Source organism: Pelophylax lessonae (assembly GCF_965119305.1).
Source record: "Pelophylax lessonae genome assembly, chromosome: 10".
In the NCBI taxonomy this organism is placed as follows: domain Eukaryota; kingdom Metazoa; phylum Chordata; class Amphibia; order Anura; family Ranidae; genus Pelophylax; species Pelophylax lessonae.
Genome location: NC_138777.1, coordinates 36,588,691 through 36,600,519, shown reverse-complemented (window position 1 = coordinate 36,600,519; position 11,829 = coordinate 36,588,691). Strand labels below are relative to the sequence as shown.

The 11,829-nt window shown below is 42.7% G+C and overlaps 1 long non-coding RNA gene across 1 annotated transcript; it reads left to right on the top strand.

The window, feature by feature from the left end:
* The first annotated feature begins 10,247 nt into the window (after positions 1-10,247).
* Positions 10,248-10,888, top strand: LOC309564992. Its single transcript, XR_014225773.1, has 3 exons — positions 10,248-10,322; positions 10,491-10,538; positions 10,851-10,888. It is a non-coding gene; the product is annotated as an uncharacterized lncRNA (long non-coding RNA).
* The last annotated feature ends 941 nt before the right edge of the window (positions 10,889-11,829 follow it).

Sequence of the window (11,829 nt, the reverse complement as noted above, 5' to 3'; positions counted from 1 at the left end):
CCAATCCGTTCATCCACTATCACTGAGACAGAGAGGTGTGCTGAGCCAATCCGTTCATCCACCACCACCGAGGCCGAGGGGTGTGCCGAGCCAATCCGTTCATCTACCATCACCGAGGCCGAGCCAATCCGTTCATCCACCATCACTGAGGCCGAGCCAATCCGTTCATCCACCATCACTGAGGCTGAGGGGTGTGCTGAGACAATCCGTTCATCCACCATCACCGAGGCCGAGCCAATCCGTTCATCCACCATCACTGAGGCTGAGGGGTGTGCTGAGACAATCCGTTCATCCACCACCACCGAGGCCGAGGGGTGTGCCGAGCCAATCCGTTCATCTACCATCACTGAGGCCGAGGGGTGTGCTGAGCCAATCCGTTCATCCACCATCACCGAGGCTGAGGGGTGTTACCAGTAATGGTGATCAGCGATTTTTAGCAGGATTGCAGAGGACAAATCTGACACTAAGGGGCTGATTTACTAAAGCTGGAGAGTGCAAAATGTGGTGCAGCTGTGCATGGTAGCCAATCAGCTTCCAGTTTTTTTTTTTTTTTTTGTCAAAGCTTAATTGAACAAGCTAAAGTTTGAAGCTGATTGGCTACCATGCAGAGCTGCACCAGATTTTGCACTCTCCAGTTTTAGTAAATAAACCCCTAAGTGACACTTTTTGAGGACCAGTGACAGCAATTCAGTGATCAGTGCTTAACAAAATGCACTGTCACTGCACTAATGGCACTGGCAGGGAAGGGTTTAAAATCAGGTGCGAGCAAATGGATAAATTTGTCGCTAGGGGGTGCTTTCTTACTGTGTCAGGGATGGTTGCACTGTAGGAAGACAGAGACTCGTCTTCCTGCCTAGCAGAAATACAAGTCTTCTCCTGTCACAGAACAGCGACCTGCTTGGTTTACATAGATAGACCACCATTCTGCCTCTCTCCAATCACAGCCACAGGAGTACAAAGACAAGTGTGTCCTGCCTACAGTCAAGCATGGTGGTTGGAGTGTCATGGTCTTGGGCTGCATGAGTGCTGCCGGCACTGGGGAGCTCCAGTTCATTGAGGGAACCATGAATCCCAACATGTACTGTGACATACTGAAGCAGAGCATGATCCCCTCCCTTCAGAGACTGGGCCACAGGGCAGAATTCCAACATGATAACGACCCCAAACACACCTCCAAGATGACCACTGCCTTGCTAAAGAAGCTGAGGGTAAAGGTGATGGACTGGCCAAGCATGTCTCCAGACCTAAACACTATTGAGCATCTGTGGGACATCCTCAAATGTAAGGTGGAGGAGCGCAAGGTCTCTAACATCCACCAGCTCCGTGATGTCATCATGGAGGAGCAGAAGAGGACTCCAGTGGCAACCTGTGAAGCTCTGGTGAACTCCATGCCCAAGAGGTTTAGGGCAGTGCTGGAAAATAATGGCGGCTACACAAAATATTGACACTTTGGGCCCAATTTGGACATTGTCACTTAGGGGTGTACTCACTTTTGACTCATTGCCAGAGGTTTAGACATTAATGGCTGTGTGTTGAGTTATTTTGAGGGAACAGCAAATTTACACTGTTATACAAGCTGTACACTCACTACTTTACATTGTAGCAAAGTGTAATTTCTTCAGTGCTGTCACATGAAAAGATATAATAAAATATTTATATAAATGTGAGGGGTGTACTCACTTTTGTGAGATACTGTATGTATATATGTTAAAAAAAAAACATACTGTGCACAGCTAAAGTGTTCGGGTTTGTTTTGAAGAAAAAGTGGCAACCCTACCCTGCAACCACTTGTCAAAAGGAACAGGTCTCTTTAAGATGGGGAATAGCAATAACGGGCAGCTGGGATGCAGTTTTACCACCCACAGATGCCTACCTGAACTGTAAGATCAGTCAGACAGGGCTGTTCACATACTGTGCCACTTTTACCTTGGGGTGGCAGAGTTTGACAAGCGGCACTGCTTGTCAAAATTGCCCATTGAGTTCAGTGGGGCTGTACAGCAGCTGCATGCAACACACACGATTGCAGCATGGTTGTGCATCATTATAGGGTTAAATCAGGTGGGGAGGAGGGAATATAACCCCTAGCCACTGGCTGTCAAATGCCCTCTGAAAAGAGATCCAAATGCAGATCACACCAGTGCTCTAATCCCTGGCGTAGCCAAGAAACAAAGCATAGTGTGTGCACCCCCCAACCGCTGCCTCTACAGTAGCAAGCGGGGGGAAGAATGAGGCTCAACCATGTGGTTTTACTCACCCCCAACCCAGGAGCGATGCAAGGATCCCTGTCCACAGAGGTGAAGGCCCACCCCCCCGAATCAGTGTCAGCAAGATAGTACAGTTGGCCCTACTGCTACCTGGGCCCTCCTTTTGAACTATACAGAAGAGCTGCCGTGTGCCCCCCCATCTTGACGCTCTTAAGGCAGCTGCCTAAGCAGCCTTATGCTGGTGCTGGCCCAGCCCCGTCCCAACCTCATGTGTGAGCAAGACCTAAAAGAAAAGCTTATAGGCGGTGTGACCACGCAATGCAGGAGTGAGGAAGCCCAACCCTAAAACGTCACATCCTCTGGCCATAGCGAGATTTACGCTGCACATTTTATTACCCCCATGCCCATGAAGAAGATACACCCAGGATCCCACAGATGGCAGGTCCTCATTATTTTTACCTCTAAAAATGTCATTTCCTGATTGTGTGATTGGCTTACTGATTTCCCAGAAGTCTGCACTAAGATACATGTAAGATTTTGGGCATCCCCTGCAACAGAAATTTCATTTTTAGTGAGATACTCTCAAAGGGAAATCACATCTAAAGGGATGCAGGCCCTGCCACTTCCCTTCTTAGAGCCCTGCAGGTGCAGTAGCTGATTGATAATTATAAAACCACTCCCATACAGATTCACTTGACACATGGATACAGAGGGGGTGACTTACTACAACTGGTGCAGCTGTGCACAGTAACCAATCAGCTTGTAACTTAAAGCGGAGTTCCACCCAAAAGTGGAACTTCCGCTTTAGGTATTCTAACCCCCTGACATGCCACATTTGGCATGTCATTTTTTTGGGGGAGGAGCGGGTACCTCGTTTTGACAGGTACCCGCTCCCACTTCCGCTCGGAGCGCCGCGGCGCCCTGAGCGGAAGTTCTCCTCTCCCCCTCCCTCCCTGCAATCTTCTGGGACATGTCAGAGGTCCCAGAAGATTGCCGGCCAATCAAGACGCGCAGCGCGACTCGCGCATGCTCAGTGGGTACCCGGCTGTGAAGCCGCAAACTGTCACAGCCGGGTGCCCACAGCAGTGATGCCGGCGCCGAGGGAGAGGATCGAGGCTTCGGGCGGCCGCATCGCTGGACCGTTGGACAGGTGAGTGAAATGGCTGGAACTCCGCTTTAAGCTTGTTCAATTAAGCTTTGCCAATAATACCTGTAAGCTGATTGGTTACTATTCACAGCTGCACCAGATTCTCTGTGCACCAGTTTTAGTAAATCTCCCCCAGAGTAACGAACAGCTATTCCTTCAGAATAACTAAAGGTAGGAATCTGCATCAGGGTGAGTTAAAATCCCTGCAATGCACAGAGATCACCCAGTGGGGAATACTTTTTTCTCAACAAAAGCGGAGTTACTCTTTAACCTAAGAATAAAAATGTTATATATTTCAGATTTTTAGTACTTTGAAGTGGTTGCTGCATTCGTTTTCTTTTTCAGCTTTGCCCCCCCCCCCCCTTTATTTCCACCTGGTGGTCCTGCCTGAACTTTGGACCCGTTTGCCTCCGATCATTGTGTATGTCCCTGTACACAAGTACCACTCAGATCTACATATATTGGCATAGAGCTGCTGCGGATTTCAGCCCGTCATTGGTTTTGGCAGATCAGCTGGCAGCGGGTTGTATATTTTACCTGGGACTCCTGAGAATTATGCGGACTGTGCACTGTATGGCTCTCTTGCAGATGTGTGCATGTAGCTTAGATCTGATTATTGGAGGGATGATTGTATTGAGGTAGTAATGAAAAAAACAAAAAACAAATATCAAGCAAAAGTTTAAGGCCCCATTCACACCTCAGCGTTTTGTAGCTTGAAGCTCCAAAACGCTGGAGGAGAAAAAAATCAATTATTCTCTATGGAGACGATTCACATCTCCACTCCAAGTCGCCTGAAGCCAAACACCTGAAGCTCAAAAAAAGTTCTGGAGCTTTTTTTGTAGCTCGAATTGGGCAGATTTGAGCATTTTGGCGCATTTTTATTCCCATAGAAATAAATGGAAACACATCATTCCGCGTTTTGTCGCACGTATTTGCGTGGATTTTCTGCTCACATTAAAAAAATGTAAAAAATAAAATAGTAATAAGATATCAATAATAAATGTAAAATAAATACAGAAATCACAAAAATCATCATAAATAATAAATAAATAAAATTAATAATATGTAATAATACATAAATAATAATCCCTAACCTTAAAAAAATATTAATAAGTTATTATTATTATTTATAAAAAAAAATACTAATGCATAAACACCTAACCCCAAATAAATAAATAAATGACTATACCTAGAATAATAATGTATTTATTTATTTATTTTGTGCTAGGGTTAGTGTTTAGCTATATATTATTTTATTTTTTTTAAGGATTAGACCAGCTGTTGCAGAACTACAAGTCCCATCATGCCTCTGCCTATGGGAGTCATACTTGTAACTGCAAAGCATTATGGGACTTGTAGTTCCGCAACAGCTGGAGGTCCGCCAGTTTGACACCTGAGGGGGTTAATTATTTATGTATTTATTATTGTAGAATATAAAGGGTGCGCTGATATGTGAAAAAGCTGCTACCAGAAAAATAAATAAATATGATATGAAGGTATATATGGTGCGCACCATATATACCTTCATATGTATTTATTATTACTTAGTACTCATTTATTAAATGTATTTATTATTTGTTTTATTTATTTGTGTATTTTTTTTTACAATTTTTTATGAATTTATTATTATTAGTAGTAGTAGTATTAACACCCTAACAAAAAAAATAATAAAAATAAATATTATATAACCCTAACCCCTAATCCTAACCCCAACTCCTAATCCTAGCCCTAACCTAACCTTAATTCTAACCCCTTACCCTAAAGGAAAAAAAAATTATAATAAATGAATAATAATAATAAAAAAGAAATAAAAGCTGATGGAAAAGCTAAGTAAGCTGAAATGCCTAGCAAGGATTGATGCAACAGATGATAGTTTTCTCTATTGGCTAATAAAAAAAACGCCAAAGCTCAAAAACACTGTATATAAATTCACCAGTCGCGCATAAAAACGTACCAATATTGCGCATAAAAACGCAAGAAAACCCCTCAAAGACCCTACACTCAGGTGCGAATGCAGCCTTAAAGCTTATAAAGAATGGGAAAAAAATATAAAATTCAAATTTCACCACAAGATGGCAGTATTGGAACACAGATTAGTTGGGCAATGCTCTAGCATGCATTCGATGCAATGCTAACTACTGATTGTGATTCAATAGCAACACACAAGGGGTCACTCTAGCTTTGTTCTCTGAAGAGTGATCCACGTTTGGATCGTTTCTCAGAAAGCATTTAAAAGGCAGCGAGGAGGAATTGTATTGCCTTCTTATCGCCTGCTTTAACCCCTTGAACCCCAGACTAATGTGCGGCACATTGCATGCAGTCGCGGGGAAGCTGCGGAATAATGCAGCAGTTTAAGTTTTTTGTTTGCGCAGCTCTGCATTATTTGTCTGCATTACATGTTTGCTGACAGCTGTGAGGAAGTGTGATGCAGAAAACCATAGTTTTTCTTATACAGAAAAATACATCTTTCTTCACAATTATCAACCTGCTCTTAAAGAGGAAGTACAGTTCTATCACTAAATTGTAGATATAGGTAAGTCTATAATAAGGCTCACCTATAGGTAGGGTAAATATCTCCTAAATGTGCACAGTTTAGGAGATATTTACTGTACATGCAGCCAGTGACGTCTAGACATGTGCATGACGAAGAAATTTGTTTTGTTTAGTTTAGATTTGTTAATCTACTTGTTTTGTTTCGTTAAATTCAGTTTATTCGTTCAATTCGTATTCAGAATTCGTGTTATGTCTTTTTCAAATTTTCTTTGAATTTACCATTTATTTTTCAATTCAAAACATTTGAATCGATACATTTTAAATTGGTCGAATCAAAAACTTTTTTTTTTTTTCGATTCAAATGTGACAAAGTGAACAAAAAAAAAGAAAAATCTTAATCAAATGATTACAATGACTCTTTAAATCATCTTTGGCTTAACAAAAACAGCATTACTTCCAAATGGTTCTCTAATGCCTCGTTTCCACTGAGTAGTACGGTACGGTTTGGTTCAGTACGGTACGGTTCAGAATGGTACACATTGTGTTTCCACTGCCAATAGTACCCTTTTATGATAGGCGTGGTGTAGCAGGAAAGCTGTGATAGACGATTCTCTGTCAACCAATCAAAGTTCTGCAGAGTGTAGCTCCACCCTGTTGGTACGGTACTAATGTGCTTGGTACCCCAACGAAAGGGTACCAAAAAGTGGTATGGTACGGTTCGGAATTAGGGTACCATTCATAATGGAAACGGCATAAATAGCGTACCGTACCGAACCATACCAGAAAGCTCAGTGGAAACGAGCCATTATGACACACAGGCTTTGATTTCAGAAATATGTTTACAGTTCGAATTCCACTAGAATTCAATGTAAAAATGGATTTGAATTTCCGAAATTCACACGAATTTGGTTTCGTTATTCGGATCATTTGGTAAAGTTTGTTTATACCGCAATTCAGGTATTCAGATACATTTGGAATAACAAAAAATTAATCCGAATATTTATTCGGAATGAAACGAAACGCAAATGTCTAGTGACATCACTGGTGCATGCGCTCTGAAGGAACAGCCATCGGTGCCGTTCCTTCAGAGCCTTGTGCTGTGACCGGTGGCTCCTGCGCTCATCGCAGCTCCGGCCAGTCATAGAGCCGGAGTCTGTGAACCCGGAAGCATGAAGGGAGAAAATGGAATCAGCGTCCAACAATTACATTGCATCGCTGGAAGGCTTCATTTTCAGGTAAGTTTCACATTATGTCCTACTAACACATTATGCCTTAAAGTGGTTGTAAACCTCAGACATTAAATTTGAACAAAGTATATCCCTCTATAGTGTGTACTTAACTCAATTAGGAGCACTAAGTGTAATTTCTCTCTTCTGCCTCAATCCTCTGCTATCAGCATGAATCACTTCTGACAAGTTTTCCTGACACCAACAGAAAAATGGTGACAGGGGAGGGACCTCCAGCTGATTGACAGCCTCAGCTTTGTTCCTGTGTGCTGTGTGAAGGGGGAGGGTGTCCCTTTCCTCCAATCAGCTCTCAGAGCTCTCCTCACTGAGCTCTGCAGAGTGTCATTTCAGCTCTCCACCCCCCCTTTTTTTTTTCTGACAGCTCAGAGTAGCTTTATGAATTCTGAACTTTGAATGGATATATAGAAGAGCTGGTGGAAGGTAAACAGGTGCAACTTAAGTAGGAGGAGGATTTGTTTAATCTCTGTGTATCAGTCCAGTCACTTCACTGGGTATATGTAAGGTCTTGCTACCACTTTAAGGAAAGCTCTAATCTTTTTTTCTACGTATGTAACTGTGTGATCAGTTTTATGGTAATAATATAATCAATGAGGGCCGATGCTTTAAAATGATTGTACTCATAGGTACATTGGGGCAGTCATATTTGCTATTACATGTGTAAGCTCTGCAGCCGCCACGCCTTGAGGCTCCATTCATATACTGGCCTATCAGACTGCGGGCAGAATCGCGGCTCATTGATCCCGAATCATTGCAAATCGCAGGACGCCCGTGTGATTCCTGTGACTTGCAATGGCACCCCAAACGCGGCACGAGAGGTGTCCCGCGATTCTGTTTGCGCAATTTTCCTGCGATTCCTCTGACAACAATGGCGGCAAAATCACACCGCATTTTGGGGGGCTATTGCAAGTTTTAACACACTTTTAGGGCCAGTTCACACCATATGCAGTCTGGTATAGATTGGGGGGGCATGACGTTTTTTCTTCATTTTTTGAATAGCCGTTGCCGGCTAGAATATTAGCATGCATAAAGAAAGGGATGTATTCCAGAGATAAGACTATAATCCTTCCACTTTATAAAACTCTGGTCCGACCGCATCTGGAGTATTCTGTCCAGTTCTGGTCGCCAGTCCTCAGGAGGGATGTGTTGGAGCTGGAGAGAGTCCAGAGAAGGGCAACTAAACTAATTAGGGGATTGGAGGACCTTAATTATGAGGAGCGTCTGCAATCGCTTGATTTATTCTCCCTGGAGAAGAGACGCCTGAGGGGGGACATGATAGCAATTTTTAAATATCTCAATGGGGATCTAGGCTTAGAAGAAAAGCTGTTCAGTCGCAGGGATTGCATGAGGACTCGGGGGCATACAATGCGATTAGAGGAGAAGCGTTTTAACCTCAGGCAACGTGGGGGGTTCTTTACTGTTAGGGCTACAAGATTGTGGAATTCTCTACCACAAGAGGTGGTTTCTGCGGGAAGTATGGTGACTTTCAAAAGACTTCTAGACTTACATCTCAAGGATCAGGACATTCAGGGCTATGTGAGATGATTACAGCCACACACACCTACACAGGTTGAACTGGATGGACTATTGTCTTTATTCAACCTCACCTACTATGTAACTATGTAATTGTAACCACAAATCATTTTAAATGGGATTTTTTTCATTAGAAATGTCATTTTTGCTGAAGGTTTGTCTGTATATGCTACAAATTAGCCACTTTACAGACACATTAAGAGGACCCCCCCCCCCCCCCCCCCGGCACTATATTTAAAGGAATTTTTCATTTTCATTGTTGCTATTTAAGCATCATTATGGGTCGGTTCACATATATGCGATGCGGGAACCCTACGATTCCACTGCGGGTTCCCGCATCGCATCCAACTCGCAGGCAGTTCACACTGCCATATGCAAATCGCTGGGGGTGTCAATACAAAGATAACGACACCCCAGATCAATTCGCATATCGTAGTGCAAACTGTCTGTTAGGACATGAATTGGATCGGTGTGATCACCCATGCGATCTGATTCTGGTGCGGACCAAAAGAAGGGTCCTGTGCGACTTTGGTCCGAATGCGATGCGAATCACAGCCATACAATCTGTATGGCTGAATTTTCAACGCACAGACATAGCATGTGATTTGGACTGATACACAATCAAGCAAATATAAATGTAAGTCCACCCAATTTTCACTTAGCGTAGCTTGCTGGTCAGCAACAATTGTGGAATGGAAATCTCCAAAAGAAGCTGACGCATTTCGAGGGGTGTCCCCTCTTCCTCAAGCCAGATCACGTGACCGGACCTGAGCAGGCTGAAAATAGGTAAGTATTTACATTTTTTTTTAACACGACCAAGCCAGCAGAGGTGTTAGGAAGGGGAAGGACACAATTTTTAGGGCTAGTTAGGTTTAGGCTGAAATTCTTTTGTGAGTACAATTGTTACCTAGAAACCAGCTGAGGGTCCCATGCATTGTTGGAGGCTTCTGCCATGATAATGTACAAAAACAGCACAACAATGGCCAACTTTCCAAATAATTTAAAAGAAAAGTGACAACAAATGAACTGTTTATTTCACACAGTCTTTCCAATAAATTTATTTGGTTATGTTTTCCACCCTTGACATTATAGGGTACACTCTGCGAACCGCTCCTTCACAAGCAGAATGATGTCAGTTATATTTACATTTTATTTATTAACCTTTTAGTAAAAATTTAAACTACAAACAAAACTGCCAGTATTGCATAGATTATCCGGCAATGGCCAAAGATATATACACATACAGTACATGTATCCATTTGTTGCAGTGTAGCAATATGACAATTATCCAGATATTTAGAAAACCAAAATTTAGTATTTTATTTTGGACGGGCACTGCTGGAGAGAGCCACCCTCTAAATCTATTCTATTTTAGGTTTCCTTTGGTGAGATCTCAAATAGTTTCTTTCCACTTACTTCATTCTTCATGAGATCAAACAATAGGGATTAGTTCTTGGTATAACGGCCTGGCATGGTGGGCTATCTTGGGAACTCAGGTGTGGAGATCTTTTTAACAGAGTCTTCAAGATATGAAAGTAGCCAGTGTGTGATTCAACAGGCCACTTAAAACATGAAGACAACCTGTAACCTGTGCAAATATAGAAGCTGCTATTCATCATAGATAATTTTTAAGGAGCTTACAAACTCATCCTGTCATTGAACTGGATCAAACTCCAGTTATTGACCTGGATCAAACTCCAGGTATTGACCTGGATCAAACTCCAGGTATTGACCTAGATCAAACTTCAGTCATTGACCTGGATCAAACTCTAGTTATTGACCTGGATCAAACTCCAGTCATTGACCTGGATCAAACTCCAGGTATTGACCTGGATCAAACTCCAGGTATTGACCTAGATCAAACTTCAGTCATTGACCTGGATCAAACTCCAGTCATTGACCTAGATCAAACTCCAGGTATTGACCTAGATCAAACTCCAGTCATTGACCTAGATCAAACTTCAGTCATTGACCTGGATCAAACTTCAGTCATTGACCTGGATCAAACTTCAGTCATTGACCTGGATCAAACTCCAGGTATTGACCTAGATCAAACTTCAGTCATTGACCTGGATCAAACTCCAGTCATTGACCTGGATCAAACTCCAGGTATTGACCTAGATCAAACTTCAGTCATTGACCTGGATAAAACTCCAGTTTTTGGCCTGGATCATATTCCAGTGTTTGACCTTGATCAAACTCCAGTTATTGACCTGGATCAAACTCCAGTCATTGACCTGGATCATACTCCAGTGTTTGACCTGGATCAAACTTCAGTTATTGACCTGCATCAAACTCGCTATTGGCCTGGATCAAACTCCAGTCATTGACCTGGATCAAACTCAAGGTCACTGACCTGGGTCATACTCCAGTTATTGGCCTGGATCAAACTCCAGTTATTGGCCTGGATCAAACTCCAGTTATTGACCTGGATCAAACTCCAGTCATTGACCTGGATCATACTCCAGTGTTTGACCTGGATCAAACTTCAGTCATTGACCTGCATCAAACTCGTTATTGGCCTGGATCAAACTCCAGTTATTGACCTGGATCAAACTCCAGTCATTGACCTGGATCATACTCCAGTGTTTGACCTGTATCAAACTCCAGTCACTGACCTGGATCAAACTCAAGGTCACTGACCTGGGTCATACTCCAGTTATTGGCCTGGATCAAACTCCAGTTATTGGCCTGGATCAAACTCCAGTTATTGACCTGGATCAAACTCCAGTTATTGACCTGGATCAAACTCCAGGTATTGACCTGGATCAAACTCCAGGTATTGACCTGGATCAAACTCCAGGTATTGACCTGGATCAAACTCCAGGTATTGACCTGGATCAAACTCCAGGTATTGACCTGGATCAAACTCCGGTTATTGACTTGGATCAAACTCCAGTCACTGACCTGGGTCATACTCCAGTTATTGATCTGGATCAAGTCTGCAGGCCAGGAATCCCTCATCTGCCATCTTCATACTTGTTCTGAGTCAGTGATTTACTATGCAGTGGAATAAAGAGTAGAATGACAATCCTACACTTATAGTAGCGTTAGCTCCAATATTTTTAGCTTGACAGGTTCCATTTACATATTAGTTTTGGGGAGACTTTTAGAAAGGTTAATTACGGCCTTGGAATGCTTAGTCTTTAAGTCAGCAAGAAAACACTCACATGACCCTATCTTTGCAAGCCAGTCTAGGTTTTAAGTT